At 35.2% G+C, this 19184-nt stretch overlaps 1 protein-coding gene and 1 long non-coding RNA gene across 2 annotated transcripts in view; both read left to right on the top strand.

Moving 5' to 3' along the window:
* The window catches only part of LOC309620814, an 881159-nt gene that overhangs the window by 641961 nt on the left and 220014 nt on the right, over positions 1–19184 (top strand). The gene's annotated exons all lie outside the window — the stretch shown is intronic.
* Positions 14595–19184, top strand: part of CPXCR1 (CPX chromosome region candidate 1) — an 82500-nt gene continuing 77910 nt past the window's right edge. Inside the window, 1 exon segment of the mRNA XM_082377448.1 lies at positions 14595–14959. The gene's annotated coding sequence lies outside the window, so the exon portion shown is untranslated.

Raw genomic sequence — 19184 nt, forward strand, 5'->3', positions numbered from 1 at the left:
GGGTCACGGGTTTGAGCCCTGGTCTGGGAAGATCCCACATGCCGCGGAGCAACTAAGCCCGTGCACCATAAGTACTGAGCCTGCACTCTAGAGCCCGCAAGCCACAACTACGGAAGCCCACACGCCTAGAGCCCATGCTCTGCAACAAGAGAAGCCACCACAATGAGAAGCCCACGCACCATAATAAAGAATAGCCCCAGCTCCCCACAACTAGAGAAAAGCCCGCGCACAGCAACAAAGACCCAACGCAGCCAAAAAAAAAAAAAAAAAAAAAAAAACCCTGCTAGAATTTTTCTCTGATTTTTACTGCAACAACTAAGTCAAATGCTTGGAGGTAAAACTCACAAAAGTGTGCCACCCCATGACTGGGTCCCCGTAGATTTTTAGTTATGAGAATTTTCCTCTCTGAGCCTCCAGCAATTCATCCCTTGCAGTTCAAGTTTTCCTACCCAGGAGTGATTCCTGTGGCATTTTCTGCTCATGTGTCTGCTCAGGTAAGCTATCATTCCCAATATTTGTCTGTTTATCTCTCAGATCTTGGGGGCAGCAGTTACTCTGTGTCCTCATCTCACTTATAAATCCAAGAGAGTTTATTTTTTAGTCTGTTCAGCTTTATACCTGTTGTTAGAGTGGAGTGGTGTCTACCAAGCTCCTTACTTGTGGAACTGGAAACAGGAAGTTGGCATTCTGTTTTTAATATCAAATTGCAATCTTCGTTGCCTGTATATAGGAAAGCAACTGACTTCTCTATATTAACCTTGTATCCTACAACCATGATCTTGTCATTTATTAGTTCTGAAAGGTTTTGTTTTTGTCTAGTATTTTACATTTTCTACATAGACAATTATGTTATCTGTGCATAAAGACAGCTTCGTTTCTTCCTTTTCAATATTTATACACTTTATTTATTTATTTTTTTGTCTTAGTGCATTAGATAGAACTTCCAGTACGATGTTGAAAAGAGATTGTGAGAAGGGACTCCCTTGCCTTCTTCCTGACCTTAGTGAAAAGTTTCTAGTTTTTCATCATTAAGTATAATTTTAGTTATACTTATACTTTAGTTTAGATATTTGTGTAGATAATCTTTATGAGGTTGAGGAAGTTCTCTCTATTTCTAATTTGCTGATAGCTTTAACCATGAATGGATGTTGCATTTTGTCAAATGACTTTTCTGCTTTCACACTGATGTGATCATCTGAATTTTCTCCTTTTGACTGTTGATGTGATAGATTAAATTAACTGATTTTCAGATGTTGAACCAGCCTTGTATATTTGGAAAAAAAATTCATTGCTCCTGATTTACATATATGTTTCACTTACTTCTAAATTATTTATGATACTAAAATTATTATTCTAACATACAGAAACAATACTTAAGGAGAAGGGCCGTGCTGGATTTTAGTACTACTCTTTCGAATGTAATATGCCTTATGTGTTTATGTGTGTGTTTTGGGGAAGTAAGGAGGCATGAAAAGCTGAAAACAATAATGTTATACCCTTGTCTGGTATTTCAGTTATGCTACACCCATGGCTAGAGAAACCCAAATCATTTTGAAGAGTTTTTCTCATGATGCCCATTCTAACTGGTGTGAGGTGATAACTCATTTTAGTTTTGATTTTCATTTCTCTAATAATTAGTGATGTTGAGCAGCTTTTCATGTGCTTCTTGGGGTCATCTGTATGTCTTTTTTGGAGAAATGTCTACTTAGGTCTTCTGCCCATTTTTTGATTGGAATCATTCCATTTCACCTCTATACTTGAATAACATCTTTTTTGCAAAGCATTATCTGATAGCAGCTCTCCCACCTCTATCCTCTAATCAATGAGTAGAAATCACTTACCACATTGTACCAAAGGCATCTCTACATAACTTGGGCTGAGAAAGGTATGATATCAAAGGTAGAAACTTTTGATAGGAAAAATATATTGTGAAACAGGTTTTAGGTTTCAAATTAATTGTTTCCTTATAGCTATTTTCTTTGGAATCATTTTTGCAAAAATTTTAAGTACTATGTAGGGAACTTGAACACCTGATTGTAGTAATTGGCATTTGTGAAGTCAAATTATGGAAAATGGTAGTAATATTTTAAGTGTTTTCGTAGTTTTAATGTGAAAGAGATTTATTTTTGGAAATGAAATATTCTCCATTGAGCTTCTGTGACTCCCAATCATCAAAAGCAAGTCCACACTTTTTAACATGGTATAAAAATCCTTGCAAGATCTAATTCCTTCTTACATTTCTAGCATACTCTCTTTCTTTCTCTCCTCTTATTCCAACTTTTATATACCCTAAACTCAATCCATTCTGAATTTATGTCTATTCCCTGATCTTGCCACAATCTCTTTTATATATGGTCTTTCTGTAAATGGCACTTCACCTCCTTACACCTGGATTAAAGGCTACTCAGCTTAAGTATCATTTTCTCTAAGAAGCCTTACCTGATTTTTTTTATCTGCTGGTTAGTATTTATTTAATTACCTGCTACTTATCTCTATCTCTGACTAATGTTTAAGCTCTATGAGAGAAAGGATACTATAAGTTGTTCACTACTCTATCTTTAGGCTTTTGAATAAGGATTGGCATGGGATAAATGTCTCAATAAATATTGGATAATTTAATATACATGAATGTACAGGTTATTAAAATCTAGTTAAAGAAGTGAGTGAATAAGATACTCATCTTGATTTTCACTTTTAAGTTGTTGTTAAAGAATATATATTCCTTGAATTCTGAGAAAGAAATATCTTTCTTTAACTTTCTCATATTGCTTTCCATTGGGCTTCTATTGGAATACATAACTAAGCCTGATTTTCATAAACTCTACATATAGACAGTTAATCCTCTGAAAAATGGGAATGGACTGCATTTTTAAACCAAACTGTTCTTTAGATGTGTGCATGCTATTAAGGGTAGGAAATGTTATAAGAATATTCATATTGCTTTTATTTAGCAAGAACACTTACATTCTAACCCAAAAAGACTTTTCAATTAGATGTCCCAATATATCTTATCTTTCTAGTCTTTTCTTTAAGATGATTACATTTTACTTCTACAGGTTTGTTTGTGACATTCCTCCTACTCATCACTGTTATTGAACTTCTACCAGTGTTTCATCATTCTGTTTAAATGTCCATGTTTTATTCTTGATCACCTCAGGAAAAATATATTCATATGTAAAAAACTCAATATAGTACTTGTTCATAGTAAGTGGTCAAGATATATTAATTCCTTCCTTCTGTAGTACTGTAATGAAAAGCATCATACTCTGCCTTGAAATGTAGATATTATTTAACTCTCTCACTAAGTTGTACATTCTCTGAGGACAAGACTTGCTTGAATCTCCTATTTCTTTCCATAGTTTTGAACATTATTTTTACATAGGCATATGCATTTATCAAAATTAATTGAACAGTATCCTCAAAATCCATGCTTTTCACTGCATGTAAATTTTACCATAATAAAAATTTGCAATATTCTGCAAAATTCCCAGCAAAATCACATGCATATTTTGCCTATGAGTTATTTTATGTGTTAACGTATATTTCCTAGAATGTTCCTTACAACTTTAATCTGGAGATGTATTGAACAAAACACTAGATATTAAATATTTTCCCTGTTAGCAAATTAGAAGAATTTTTTAGAGAATAATTTTCTCAGCAAACATTCTTTACCAAAGAAGCCCTTGAATGTATGTAAATATATCCATGTGAATATAATTTCAGAATTTTTTATAAAATTACTATTCTTAAGAAAGCTTATTCTGCCACATTGTGTTCAAACTCTTAACTGACCTTTAAGGTCTTCTACTTTACCCATCTTACTTTTCATGATAAAGAGTCCCTTGCAGTCAGGATTTTAATTTTCCCACATGTTCTTTTTCACTTGTTCCACAACTAGGCCTTCCCATTATTCAATTAATTCTCCTCATTTCTTTGCTTCTCTAAATTCTTTCCAAACTTCAAGGTCAAGTTATCTACTCTCCTCCAGAAAATCTTATTTGACTACTTACATCCTTATCAGACCTTTTCTTTTCTGGCTTCATATTGTATGAATTTGTATTTTCATCACTACAAAACTCTTATTCTTCAAGAATACATATTTTAAAGTTGTGTTTTTCAAGATTTGTCACAAATATCTTCTCAGAGATGATGTCATTATCAACACAAACCAGAGTGGTCCCCAGTGTCAATCAACCTAGCCTTTTATTATCTTGTATTTTCCTTATACTATTTATTACTCTATAAAATTATTTTTGTTTACATATATATTGTTTCAATACCTCTATTGTTTGCAAGTCTCCTGAAGGCAAAATTTCTGTCTACTATTTACAGCTGTTTACTCAGCACCAAAAACATTGCTGAGAATATACTATATGCTTAGACAATATGCATTTTTATAATTGAATATATGTCTCTACTATAATTAATATAATTCAATCAACTTAGTATTTCTTCAATATTAAGTTGCTTGTGATTTTCCACTTTATAAAACTTTAGAGAGACCTAGCTCACACTTCCCATTAGATACTTCAGATAAAGTCTATGAAGTCAATTGTGGAGTCAAATATTATGAAATTTTGTTTTATAATTTTTTATTGTACTATAATTGACATGCAGTGAAATGCATGGATTTTAAGTGTATTGCTCAATTAATTTGACAAATGCATACACCTATGTAACATGCACATGCTTATTAACATTTGCATCATCCCAAAGGTTCCTTATGTCAACAACCTATCAAAATAAAATGATCTCATTTCTATCTCTCTGTCTCATTTCTGTCTGTACTCAGCATAATATTCTTGATATTAATCCATGTTGTTTCATGTATCATTGGTTTTAATTATTTAACATTCTACCGTATTAATATTCTACAGTATTTTTTCAATTTAATTTTCCATTCATAGACACAGATTATTTCTACTTTTTGGTTATTAGGAATAAGGTGCTCTGAACATTTACAAAAAGTCTTTTTCTATATATATGATTTTTTTCCTCTTGGGTGAACACGTAGAAGTGGAATGGTTGGCTCATAAAGCTGATGCATGTTTAATTTTCAAAAACTGTCAAATTATTTTCTAAGATGGTAGTTCCATTTCACATTCCCACCAGCAATATACAATAATTCCATTTTTTTCATAGTCTCATCATTTGATGTCAAAATTTTTCATTTTAATGATTCTATGTATGTAATATTTTTAGTGTGCATTTCCCTAGTGACTAATGATTCTAAAACTTTTTATGTTTTATTGATTATATGAAATTGTGCAAGTTTTTTTCAAGTTTTGTCTCAGTTTTAAACTGATTTCTCAGACTTCATATTGAATTGTAAGACTTATTTATATATTCTGTATTCAAGTACTTTGTCAGATATGTGTTGCAAAACATGTTACTAGTCTGTGTTTTGCATATTTATGTCCTTAGTACAGTCTTTTGATGAGAAGTTTTGAAAGTTGATGAAATTGACTTATCTTTTTTCTTATGTGGTCAATGCTTTATTTGTTTGCTCTAAGAAATCTTTCTCAACCCAAGGTTTAAAAATATTCTATATTTTCTCCTAGCTTTAACGTTTATATTTGGATCTATGATTCTTCTTTGATAAATTTTAAGGGTGTGATCAGGGTTTGAAGTTGCTTTTTTTCTTTATAGATATTCAGTTATTTCAGCACAATTTCTTAGGAAAGAATTTCCATTTTCCACTGAGTTCTATTCACGCCTATGTTAAAGATCACTTAACTCTATAAATGTGGGTCTATTTCCATATTTCTTAATTTTTTCCATTGATGTATTTGTCCATCAATGTTTTTTCTAAGTTTTGATGTCAGATAGACTGAGTCTTCAAACCTTGTTTTTCTTTGTAAAGATTCTTGTGGTTGCTATTTGTCCTTTGAATTTTCATGTAAAATTTCTAAAATTGATAATATGTAAATTTCCCTAAAAACATGCTGAAACTTTAATTAGGAATTTAATTATAGATCATTTTAGGGAAATAAACATCTTAACAATATTGAGTCTTTCAATCAATAAACATGGCATACCTTTTCATTTATTGAAGACTTCTGTAATATTTCTCAGTGATAGTCTAGAGTTTTTGGTTTAGAAGTTGGTGTAGCTAATTATTTTTTATTTGGGTTGGAATTTCTTAAATGGTATTTTTCAATATTTATTGGTAATGTATAGAAATGTAATTGATTTTTATTAACTTGTATTATGTGACATTCCTAAATTCATGTGTTATGTCTGGTATATTTTTGTAGATTCTTGAAGACTTTCTTGGTACACAATCTAGTCATCTATGAATAAGTACAACTTTTATTTTTAGCTAACCTGTATGATTTGTCTTTTTTCCCCTCTTGCTTAACTGCTATAACTAGAACCATCAACATAATATGAAACAGTTGTTGATGTCATTGACTTGTTCTTGATCTAAAGGGTAAACATTCAGTATTTTACTGATACTTATGATGGTAATGGTAGGATTTTTGTGGATACATTTTACTAGGTTAAATGAAAACCCTTTGATTCCCATCTATTGAAAGTTTTTAACATAAGTGGCTGTTGAATTTTTTAAATGCTTTCACTGCATCTATTGAGATAATCATGTTTTCCTCCTTTTTTCTGTTATATGTTGAATTACATTGACATTGTATAATAGCAATATTTTATCTTTTCTGAATATTTGATAGAACTCAACAGTGAATCCATCTGGGTCTGAATTTTCCCTTGAAGAATTTTTTAAATTATAAAATCAAGTTATTTAATATGCATAAAACTATTTAAATTTTATCTTTCTTGTGTTAGCATTGATAAGCTTATCAAGGGATTTTTTCATGTCAACTAAGTTTTTGAATTTACTGATAAAAGTTATTCATAATATTCTATCATCATTCTTTTTAAAGACTCTTTGAGGTACAACTTGCATAAGGTAAATTCATGGATTTTATGTGTACATACAGTTCAATCAGTTTTGCTAAATGCATACACCTGTGAAATCCACACACCTATCAAGAAAAAAAATATTTTCACCATGCCAGAAAGTTCACAAGTGCCTCTCTCCAGTTAATCAATTTCCAGTCCCTTCAAAGCAACCATTGAACTAATTTTTGTAAACATAAATTAATCTTGCCTGTTCTTAAACTTTATGTAAAAGGAATCATAAAATTTACATTTCAGTATCTTATTTCACTCAGCATAATATTTTGAAATGTATCTGAGTTTTTGTTCAGATCTATAGTTGTACATTTTTTAAATTAATGAATAGTATTCCACTGTATAAATACAGCAAAGTATATTTGTCATTAACCTATTGATGGATGCCTACTTGTTTCCAAGTCTTGGAAAATATAAATAAATATGTTATGTATTTTCTATTAAAACTTTTGTGGATACAATTTGCTATTTCTTTGACATTTAATAAAGAATAGCTTGCTAGATCACAGAACATATTTATGTTTTAACATTTTAAGCAATAGCCAAATGGTTTTCCAAAGTAGTTATACCCATTTCTATTCCCATACTCCCAATGTATGTGTTCTACTTTCACCAGATTCTCAGAAAAATTTGTTCTTGTCAATCCTGTTTTCCCTTTTGCCATTCTAATGGGTTTATTATAGAATCTTATTATAGAATCTTATGTGGTTTTAATTTGCATTGATAACTAATAAAAGTGGGTACTTTTATGCAGTGATTACTATTATTGTTAGTAAAAATTCTTTTTTTGTGAAGTGTATGTTCGAGTTTTTTTTGTTTGTTTGTTTTTTTAGGTTTTTATTTGTTTGTTTGTTTGGGTCCATATCATTATGCTGCTTTGATGGTCTTTTTATTATTGAGTTGCAATAGTTTTTTTTGTTTTTTTTTTTTATGTATTATGGGTACAAGTTTTTTTGGTTTTTTTTCCGGGTGGTAACTAACTCACAGTGTGGATGTTTTAGGCATTTACAGAAAAAGTGGAGAGAGACAGGGGGCCAATGACCTGTCTCTTTAGAGATAATTTTTGATTCAAAGCTTCCCAATCCATCTCCCAGAGGTTGATGTTTACACTTAGCTATAATTTCCTTGAGATAGCACAGTTGACCCCCTTGTCTGAAGTATCAGTCCCTTTAGATTGTCTTATATTTTTTTTTCAAAAATTTTATCCTGTTTTTCCTTGGATGTTTTTATCCTTTAGGAGTTTACTGAATGAACTACTGGTGGTCCCAAGTGGCCCTATCCATGGGCAGTGACTTCCCTCTTCAAGGTGTCCTTACTGCTGTTTTAGGGCCTTGTGAAGTGAGGTTATTACTTCTAAGAAAACAACACATACCTTATCAGTATTTTTGAGACTCAGTACTTCTGAGCATAAGTACTTGATGTTTTGGTAAGCAGTAGTGCTTAAAAGGCCCATGTGCATTGCGTTGGCATTTTACATTCTTGAATCAATTGTGTGACCTCAGAAATCTTAAGCAGGCAGGGAAAAAGTGTTCTCTCCACCGCTTCCTTTCTTTATGTGTTGTGACACTGGTCTCCAATAATCCACTGGGTTGAGGGATGAATTGCAACAGCAGCAGTGTAAAAACATAAGAATTTACATCTGGAAAAGCACCTTTTGTGGGGTGCCATACTGTGTCCCTGAGGTGGATGTGCTCACAGGGATTCCATGTGTGTGTGCCTCACAACTCAAGAACATCTCCAAAGAGCACTCTCCTTTTACTCAACTGTGCAGGCTGAAATGTATGAGAAAAGCAACCCAGTTTTCTCTACCACATATCAGTGCACCTGATTGATCAGCAGGTTTCACAGCACTTGGAGGGAAGCCACATTTCCTTCCTTTTGGAGGAGACTTTTATAACCTTAGCTAGTGAATAAAAAAAAAAAAAAAAGAAGGATTACCCCCAGGAGTGCATCTCAAATCTATGCAAGTAACTCAGCTTGGACCAGAACTCTGGAAGAACTGAGCTTTTGAATTCTGAATTCAGGGAAGGTATACACAGTAACACCCAGCAAATGCAACAAACAGAAGTTGTGGCCCCAGTGCAGGAGCACACCAGCAGGTATAGGTATTTTCCCAGGCTGCTGCTGCCATTTGTAGAATCAGTTAGTAAGCAAGAGCAGTCTAATGACATATCATTCCAGTTGAAAGCCAAACCACTCTGCTCATTGCACCAATTATTCTGTTATTATTCAGGTATGATGAAGCCCACCAAGCAGGATATAACTGCTATTGAAAAGATTATTGGTTATACTCAAAGATCCCAAGAGAAGGAGGGATGCTGTGCCAAGTGGGGCCACATGAGTAAGCACTGGGGTCAATTGGGAGGCAGAGAGAGTAGGGGAAAATGTGAACAAGAATCTTTATTATGATTTAGACAGTAAGGAAATGGCAAGAAACCTTAGTTTTGGCTGGTTTGAATAATTTGGGATTTCAGGGCACAGAGTCTTCCCCTAGTTGTCTGGTAGCTGACCTGGGGTGATTAAGGTAGGTGAATAGTGGCCCTGAGTGTGAGAGCCCCATAGAAAAAGTGTTTGAGGGTGTATGGTGTGGATTGTTTGATTTACATTTGAAAATCATGCTCCTGAGTGAGTTGTTTACTCTCTCGTAATTGGCTAACACTGAGAGAAGAAGTTCCTCCAGAGTCAAAAAGGCCCCAGATGTCAAAGCATCAAAATAAATAAAAATCCATCATTAATAGAATGCCAATATCACTTTCTCTTGATTACTTTAGTTTTATATTAAATCTTGAAATCAGTTAGTGTAAATCCTTCTACTTTGTTCTACATTTTTGAAGTATTGACTCTTCTAGATTCTTTGAATTTTCACATAAATTTAGAATCAGCTTGACATTATCTAAAAAACACCCATTGATATTTATTGTAACATTTGTAAAATATGTAGTGATGCCTCTTGTTTCCTTTATGGTTGATATTGGTAGCTTGCATCTTCTCTCATTTTTTTGAATTGGTCAGTCTTACTGAAGATATATCAATTATATTATGATTTTAAAGAACCAATCTCAGAATTGTTGATTTATCTATTCTTTAAATGTTTATATTTTATTCATTTATACTTGGTTTTTTATTGTTTTCTTTCTTCCACTTACTTTGCTTTGAATTGACTTTTTAAATTCCATTTTTAGAAATGTAAATATAGATCAATATTTCTCCATCTCATTTTCTAAAATGGGCCTTGACATTTATAAGCATCCCTTTAGAAACTACCTTAGTTGCATTCAACAATTTTTTATTTATTTTCATTATCTTCTGTTTTAAAAAATATATAAATATGTTTGTGTGTGTATTTATATATGTAACTTCTCTTTTTTTCTTTGATGCATGGGCTATTAAGAAGAATGTTGTTTATTTTACAAATATTTTGAGAGTTTTTAGATAGTCTATTTTTAAATTCTACTTCAATAACATTTTATTCAGAAAAATACTCTGAATGATTGGAATTTTTTTAAATTTATTGATACTGATATTGACATTGATGTTTGTGGCCTAGAATAGGGTCTCTCTTGTGGACTCATCCAGATAAATTTGAGAAGAATGTGCATTCTGTAGCTGTTGAGTGTAGTGGTTTCTGTTATCTCAAAATGGTTGATAGAGTCATTCAAATCTTTTATATACTTACTAAATTTTGTCTATTTCTATTAAATACTGAGTGTAAGATGTTTAAATCTTCAAATATAATTTTTAATCATGTATTTCTCTCTTTAGTTCTGAAAATTTGTGCTACATATATTAGAAAGTTCTGGTATTAAGCAGGCATATATTTAAATGGTTTTGTCTTCCTGATGTATTAACATTTTTATCATTATGAAATATCTCTCTGGTAATAACTTTTAACTCTACATTTTCTAATGATATAGCCACTTCAGATTTCTTATGATTAGTGTATTTGTGGTGTATCTTTTTGCTATCCTTTAACTTTTAGACGGTCGGCTTTTCGATCTTTAAAATGTGCTCTTTTTTTTTTTCAAATACCCCCACCACCCATGTATCCATCACCCAGCTTCAATACCTGTAACCATTAGGCCAATTCTGTTTGTTACCTGCCTTCCCCATCATTTTATTTTATTTATTTTTCTGTTTTTGTTTTGTTTTTAACATCTTCAATGGAGTATAATTGCTTTAAAATTGTGTGTTAATACCTGCAAAGTGAATCAGCTATACATATACATATATCCCCATATCTCTTCCCTCTATGTCTCCCTCCCACCCTCCCTATCCCACCCCTCTAGGTAGACACAAAGAACAGAGCTGATCTCCCTGTGCAATGTGGCTGCTTCACACTAGCTATCTATTTTACATTTGGTAGTGTATGTATGTCCATGTCACTGTCTCACTTCATCCCAGCTTACCCTTCTCCCTCCCCATGACCTCAAGTCCATTCGCTACGTCTGTGCCTAATTCCTGTCCTGCCCGTAGCATCTGCAGAACCATTTTTTTTTTGATTCCATATATATGTGTTAGCATACTGTATATGTTTTTCCCTTTCTGACTTACTTCTCTCTGTATGACAGTCTCTAGGTCCATCCACCTCACTGCAAAAAACTCAATTTTGTTTCTTTTTATGGCTGAATAATATTCCATTGTATATATGTGCCACATCTTCTTTATACATTCATCTGTCAATGGACACTGAGGTTGCTTCCATGTCCTGGCTATTGTAAATAGAGCTGCAATGAACATTGGGGTACATGACTCTTTTTAAATTATGGTTTTCTCAGGGCATAGGCCCAGTAATGGGATTGCTGGTCATATGGTAGTTCTATATTTAGTTTTTTAAGGAACGTCCATACTGTTCTCCATAGTGGCTGTATCAATTTACATTCCCACCAACAGTGCAAGAGGGTTCCCTTTTCTCCAGATCCTCTACAGAATTTATTGTTTGTAGATTTTTTGATGATGGCCATTCGGAAAGGTGTGAGGTGATACATCATTGTCGCTTTGATTTGCATTTCTCTAATGATTAGTGATGTTGAGCATCCTTTCTTGTGTTTGTTGACAATCTGTATATCTTCTTTGGGGAAATGTCTATTTAGGTCTTCTGCCCATTTTTAGATTAGGTTGTTTGCTTTCTGATATTGAGCTGCATGAGCTGTTTGTATATTTTGGAGATTAATCCTTGGTCAGTTGCTTCATTTGCAAATATTTTCTCCCATTCTGAGGGCTATCTTTTCATTTTGTTTATGCTTTCCTTTGCTGTGCAAAAGCTTTTAAGTTTCACTAGCTCACATTTGTTTATTTTTGTTTTTATTTCCATTTCTCTAGGAAGCTGATCAAAAAAGATCTTGCTGTGATTTATGTTACAGAATCCTCTGCCTATGTTTTCCTCTAAGGGTTTTATAGTGTCTAGGCTTACATTTGGGTCTTTAATGCCTTATGAGTTTATTTTCCTGTACAGTGTTAAGAGTGTTCTAATTTCATTCTTTGACATGTAGCTGTCCAGTTTTCCCAGCACCACTTATTGAAGAGGCTGTCCTTTCTCCACTGTATATACTTGCCTCCTTTATCAAAGATAAGGTGACCATATGTGCTTGGGTTTATCTCTGGGCTTTCTATCCTGTTCCATTGATCTTTATTTCTGTTTTTGTGCCAGTACCATACTGTCTTGATTACTGTAGCTTTGTAGTATAGACTGAAGTCAGGGAGCCTGATTCCTCCAGCTCCATTTTTCTTCCTCAATATTGCTTTGGCTATTCAGGGTCTTTAGTGTTTCCATACAAATTGTGCAATTTTTTCTTCTAGTTCTGTGAAAAATGCCATTAATAGTTTGAAAGGGATTGCACTGAATCTGCAGATTGCTTTGGGTAGTATAGTATTTTTCACAATGTTGATTCTTCCAGTCAAAGAACATGATATATCTCTCCATATGTTTGTATCATCTTTAATTTCTCTCATCAGTGTCTTACAGTTTTCTGCATACAGGTCTTTTGTCTCCTTAGGTAGCTTTATTCCTAGGTATTTTCTTCTTTTTTTGCAATAGAAAATGGGAGTGTTTCCTTAATTTCACTTTCAGAATTTTCATCATCAGTGTATAGGAATCCAAGAGATTTCTGTTCCTTAAATTTGTATCCTGGTACTTTGCTGAATTCACTGATTAGCTCTATTAGTTTTCTGATAGCAACTTTTGGACTCTCTAGGTATCATATGTCATCTGCAACAGTGACAGCTTTACTTCTTCTTTTCTGTTTTGGATTACTTTTATTTCTTTTTCTCCTCTGATTGCTGTGCTTAAAAATTCCAAAACTATGTTGAATAACAATGGTGAGAGTGTGCAACCTTGCATTGTTCCTGATCTGCGTGGAAATGGTTTCAGTTTGTCACCATTGAGAACAATGTTGGCTGTGGGTTTGTCAAATATGGCCTTTATTATGTTGAGGTGAGTTCCCTCTATGCCTACTTTCTGGAGGTTTTTTATGATAAATAGATGTTGAATTTTATCAAAAATTTTTTCTGCATCTATTGAGATGATCATATGGTTTTTCTCATTAAATTTGTTAATATGGTGTATCACATTGATTGATTTGCATATATTGAAGAATCCTTGCATTCTTGGGGTAAACCCCACTTGATCATGGTGTATGGTCCTTTTAATGTGCTGTTGGATTCTGTTTGCTAGTATTTTGTTGAGGAATTTTGCATCTATGTTCGTCAGTGATATTGGCCCATAATTTTCTTTTCTTGTGACATCTTTGTCTGGTTTTGGTATCAGGGTGATGTTGACCTTGTAGAATGAGTTTCGGTGTGTTCCTCCCTCTGCTATATTTTGGAAGACTTTGAGAAGGATAAGGGTCAGCGCTTGTGTAAATATTTGATAGAATTCGGCTGTGAAGCCATCTGGTCCTGGGCTTTTGTTTCTTGGAAGATTTTTTTTTTTTAATTTTATAGCTACTTTTATTTTTATTTATTTATTTATTTTTGGCTGTGCTGGGTCTTCGGTTCGTGCGAGGGCTTTCTCTAGTTGCGGCAAGTGGGGGCCACTCTTCATCGCGGTGTGGGGACTGCTCTTCATCGCGGTGCGTGGGCCTTTCACTATTACAGCCCCTCCCATTGCGGGGCACAGGCTCCAGACACGCAGGCTCAGTAGTTGTGGCTCACGGGCCCAGCTGCTCCGTGGCATGTGGGATCTTCCCAGACCAGGGCTCGAACCCGTGTCCCCTGCATTAGCAGGCAGATTCTCAACCACTGCGCCACCAGGGAAGCCCATCTTGAAAGATTTTTAATCACAGTTTCAATTTCAGTGCTTGTGAGTGGTCTGTTTATATATTCTATTTCTTCCTGGATCAGTCTTGGAAGTTTGTGGTTTTCTAAGAATTTGTCCATTTCTTCCATGTATCCACCATATAGGCATATAGTTGCTTGTAGTATTCTCTCATGATCCTTTGTGTTACTGCACGGTCAGTAGTTCCTTCTCCATTTTCATTTCTAATTCTATTGATGTGAATCTTCTCCCTTTTTTTCTTGATGAGTGTAGCTAATGGTTTATCAATTTTGTTTATCTTCTTAAAGAAGCAGGTTTCATTTTGTTGATCTTTGCTATTGTTTCTTTCATTTCTTTTACATTTATTTCTGATCTGATCTTTATGATTTCTTACCTTCTGCTAAATTTGGGTTTCTTTTGTACTTCTTTCTTTAATTGCTTTAGGTGTAAGTTTAGGTTGTTTATTTGAGTTGTTTCTTGTTTCCTTTTTTTTTATTTATTTATTTTTATTTTTGGCTGTGTTGGGTCTTCGTTTCTATGCAAGGGCTTTCTCTGCTTGTGGCAAGCGGGGGCCACTCTTCATCATGATGCATGGGCCTCTCACTGTCGCGGCCTCTCTTGTTGCGGAGCACAGGCTCCAGATGCGCAGGCTCAGTAGTTGTGGCTCACAGGCCTAGTCACTCCGCGGCATGTGGGATCTTGCCAGACCAGGGCTCGAACCCGTGTCCCCTGCATTAGCAGGCAGATTCTCAACCACTGTGCCACCAGGGAAGCCCTGTTTCTTGTTTCTTGATGTAGGATTGTATTGCTATAAATCTCCTTCTTAAAACTGCTTTTGCTGCATCCAATAGGTTTTGGTTTGTTGTGTTTTCATTGTCATTTGTTTCTAGGTATTTTGTGATTTCCTCTTTGATTTCTTCAGTGATCTCTTGGTTATTTAGCAGTGTACTGTTTAGCCTCCATGTGCTTGTAATTGTTACATATTGTTTCCTTTAATTGATATCTAGTCTCACAGCATTGTGGTCGGAAAAGATACTTGATATGATTTCAATTTCCTTAAATTTACCAAAGCTTGATTTGTGACCCAAAATATGATCTATCCAGGAATATACCATGAGCACTTGAGAAGAAAGTGTATTCTGTTGTTTTTGGATGGAATATCCTATAAATATCAATTAAGTCCATCTTGTTTTTTGTATCATTTAAAGGTTGTGTATCCTTATTTATTTTCATTTTGGATGATCTGTCCATTGGTGACAGTGAGGTGTTAAAGTCCCCTACTATTATTGTGTTACTGTCGAACACAATGATCATTATATAGTGTTCTTCTTTGTCTCTTGTAATAGTCTTTATTTTAAAGTCTATTTTGTCTGATATGAGAATTCCTATTCCAGCTTTCTTTTGATTTCCATTTGCATGGAATATCATTTTCCAACACCTCACTTTCAGTGTGTTTGTGTCCCTAGGTCTGAAGTGGGTGTCTTGTAGACAGCATATATACAGGTGTTGTTTTTGTATCCATTCAGCCAGTCTATGTCTTTCTGTTGGAGCATTTAATCCATTCACATTTAAGGTAATTATCAATATGTATGTTCCTATTACAATTTTCTTAATTGTTTTGGGTTTGTTATTGTAGGTCTTTTCCTTCTCTTGTGTTTCCTGCTTAGGGAAGTTCCTTTAGCATTTTGTTGCAAAGCTGGTTTTGTGCTGCTGAATTCTCTTAGCTTTTGCTTGTCTGTAAAATCTTTAATTTCTCTGTTGAATCTGAATGAGATCTTTGCTGGGTAGAGTAATGTTGGTTGTAGGTTTTTCCCTTTCATCACTTTAAATATGTCCTTTCACTCTCTTCATGCTCGCAGAGTTTCTGCAGAAAGATCGTCTGTTAATGTTATGGGGATTCCCTTGTATGTTATTTGCTGCTTTTCCCTTACTGCCTTTAATATTTTTTCTTTTTATTTAATTTTTGGTAGTTTGATTAATAAGTGTTTTGGTGTGTTCCTCCTTTGATTTATCTTGTATGGGACTCTCTGCACTCCCTGGACTTGATTGACTATATCCTTTCCCATATTAAGGAAGTTTTCAACTATGATCTCCTCAAATATTTTCTCAGTCGCTTTTTTTTTTCTCTTCTTCTGGGACCCCTACTTTTCGAATGTTGTTGTTTTTAATGTTGTCCCAGAGGTCTCTGAGACTGTCCTCCATTCTTTCATTCTTTTTCTTTATTCTGCTCTGTGGTAGTTATTTCTACTCTTTTATCTTCCTGGTCACTTATCCATTCTTCTGCCTCAGTTATTCTGCTATTGATTCCTTCTAGAGAATTTTTAATTTCATTTATTGTGCTGTTCATAATTTTTAATTTGCTCTTTTGTTCTTCTAGGTCTTTTTTAAACATTTCTTTTATGTTTTCCATTCCATTTCCAAGATTTTGGATCATGTTTACTCTCACTACTCTGAATTCTTTTTCAGGTAGACTGCCTATTTCTTCTTAATTTGGTTGGTCTGTTGAGTTTTTACCTTGCTCCTTCGTAAGCTGTGTTTTTCTCTGTCTTCTCATTTGGCTTAACTTTCTGTGGTTCAGTTCTACTTTTTGCAGGCTGCAGATTCTTAGCTCCCTTTGTTTTTGGTGTCTGCCCCCAGTGGATAAGTTTGTTTCCGTTGGCTGTATAGGCTTCCTGGTTGAGGGAACTGTTGCCTGTGTTCTGGTAGGTGGGGCCGGATCTTGTCTTTCTGGTGGGCAGGACCACATCAGGTGGTGTGTTTTGGTGTGTCTGTGAACTAATTATGATTTTAAGCAGCCTCTCTTCTAATAGGTGGGGTTGTGTTCCTGTCTTGCTAGTTGTTTGGCACAGAGTGTCCAGCACTGTAGCTTGTTGGTCGTTGAGTGGAGCTTGTTCTTAGCCTTGAGATGGAGATCTCTGGGAGAGCTTTTGCCATTTGATATTACTTGGTGCCGGGAGGTCTCTGGTGGACCAATGCTTTGAACTCGGCTCTCCCACCTCAGAGGCTCAAGCCTGACACCCATCTGGAGCATCAAGACCCTGTCAGCCACACGTTTCAGAATAAAAGGGAGAAGAAAAAAAAAGAAAGATAGAAATAAATAAAATAAAGTTTTAAAAATAAAAAAGTCATTAAAAATAAAAAAATAAAAGTAATTTTAAAAAAATATAGAAAGAAAGAGAGCAACCAAACCAAAAAACAAATCCATCAAGGATAACAATCACTAAAAACTATATTTAAAAAAAAAAAAAGGCAGACAGAACCCTAGGAAAAATGGTAAAAGCAAAGCTATCCAGACAAAATCACCAAAACAGGCCTACACATACATACTCACAAAAAGTGAAAAGGAAAAAAAAAAGAATATATATATATATATATATATATATATATATATATATATATATATATATATAAGGAAGAGAGCAACCAAATCAATAAACAAATCTACCAACGATAATAAACTCTATATACTAAACTAAAATAAACATAAAACTAGAAACAAATTAGATGCAGAAAGCAAACCTCAAGTCTACAGTTGCTTCCAAAGTCCATTGCCTCAATTTTGGGATGATTCATTGTCTATTCAGGTATTCCACAGATGCAGGGTACATGAAGTTGATTGTGGAGATTTTATCTGCTGTTCCTGAGGCAGCTGGGAGAAATTTCCCTTTCTCTTCTTTGTTTGCACAGCTCCTGTGCTTCAGCTTTTGATTTGGCTCTGCCTCTGTGTGTAGGTCACCTGAGGACATCTGTTCCCATCCAGACAGGATGGGGTTAAAACAGTGGCTGATTTGTAGGCTCTGGCTTACTCAGGCCCGGTGGAGGGAGGGGTACAGAATGTGGGGCGAGCCTGTGGAGACAGAGGCCGGCATGACCTTGCAACATCCTGAGGCACACCATGTCGTCTCCTGGGGAAGTTGTCCCTGGATCATGGGACCCTGGCAGTGGCATGCTGCACAGGCTCCCAGGAGGGGAGGTGTGGATAGTGACCTGTGCTTGCACACAGACTTCTTGGTGGATGCAGCAGCAGCCTTAGCGTTTCATGCCCATCTCTGGGGTCCGTGCTGATAACCGTGGCTTGCACCCATCTCTGGAGCTCGTTTAGGCAGTGCTCTGAATCCCCTGTCCTTGTGCATCCCAAAATAGTGGTCTATTGCCTCTTAGGCAGTTCCAGACATTTTCCTGGACTCCCTCCCAGCTAGCTGTGCCGCACTAGCCCCCTTCAGGCTGTTTTCACGCAGCCATCCCCTGTCCTCTCCCTGGGATCTGACTTCCGAAGCCCAAGCCTCAGCTCCTAGCCCCCACCCACCCCAGTGGGTGAGCAGACAAGCCTCCCAGGCTGGTGAGTGCTGCTCAGCACCGATCCTCTGTGCGGGAACCTCTCTGCTTTGCCCTCTGTACTCGAACCTCTCTGCTTTGCCCTCTGTACTCCTGTTGCTGTGCTCTCCTCCATGGCTCAGAAGCTTCCCCCCCACCCAACCTCAGCTCCACCAGTGAAGGGGCTTCCTAATGTGTGGAAACTTTTCCTCCTTCACAGCTCCCTCCCAGAGGTGCAGGTCCCATCCCTATTCTTTTGTGTCTGTTTTTCTGTTTTCCTTTTGCCCTACTCAGGTACGTGGGGAGTTTCTTGCCTTTTGGGAAGTCTGAGGTCTTCTGCCAGTGTTCAGTAGGTGTTCTGTAGGAGTTGTTCCACATGTAGATGTATTTTTGATGTATTTGTTGGGAGGAAGGTGATCTCCACGTCTTACTCCTCCACCATCTTGAAGGTTCCCCCGAAATGTGCTCCTTATAATCATATAATCCAAAAATTGAAACTTGCTTTCTTTTTATTTACCCTGATAATTTCTGATATTTAATTGTGGGCATTTATCTAACTTATATTAAATATAATTATTGATATATTTCAGTTTAAATCTAAAATATCGGTGTTTGATTTGTCTAATTTAACACTTGTACCTCTTTCTACCCTTTGTAGCTCTTGCTTGGTAAATTTGGATTTTTTTAG

This window comes from Balaenoptera borealis (genome assembly GCF_965194805.1).
Source record: "Balaenoptera borealis genome assembly, chromosome: X".
Lineage (NCBI taxonomy): Eukaryota > Metazoa > Chordata > Mammalia > Artiodactyla > Balaenopteridae > Balaenoptera > Balaenoptera borealis.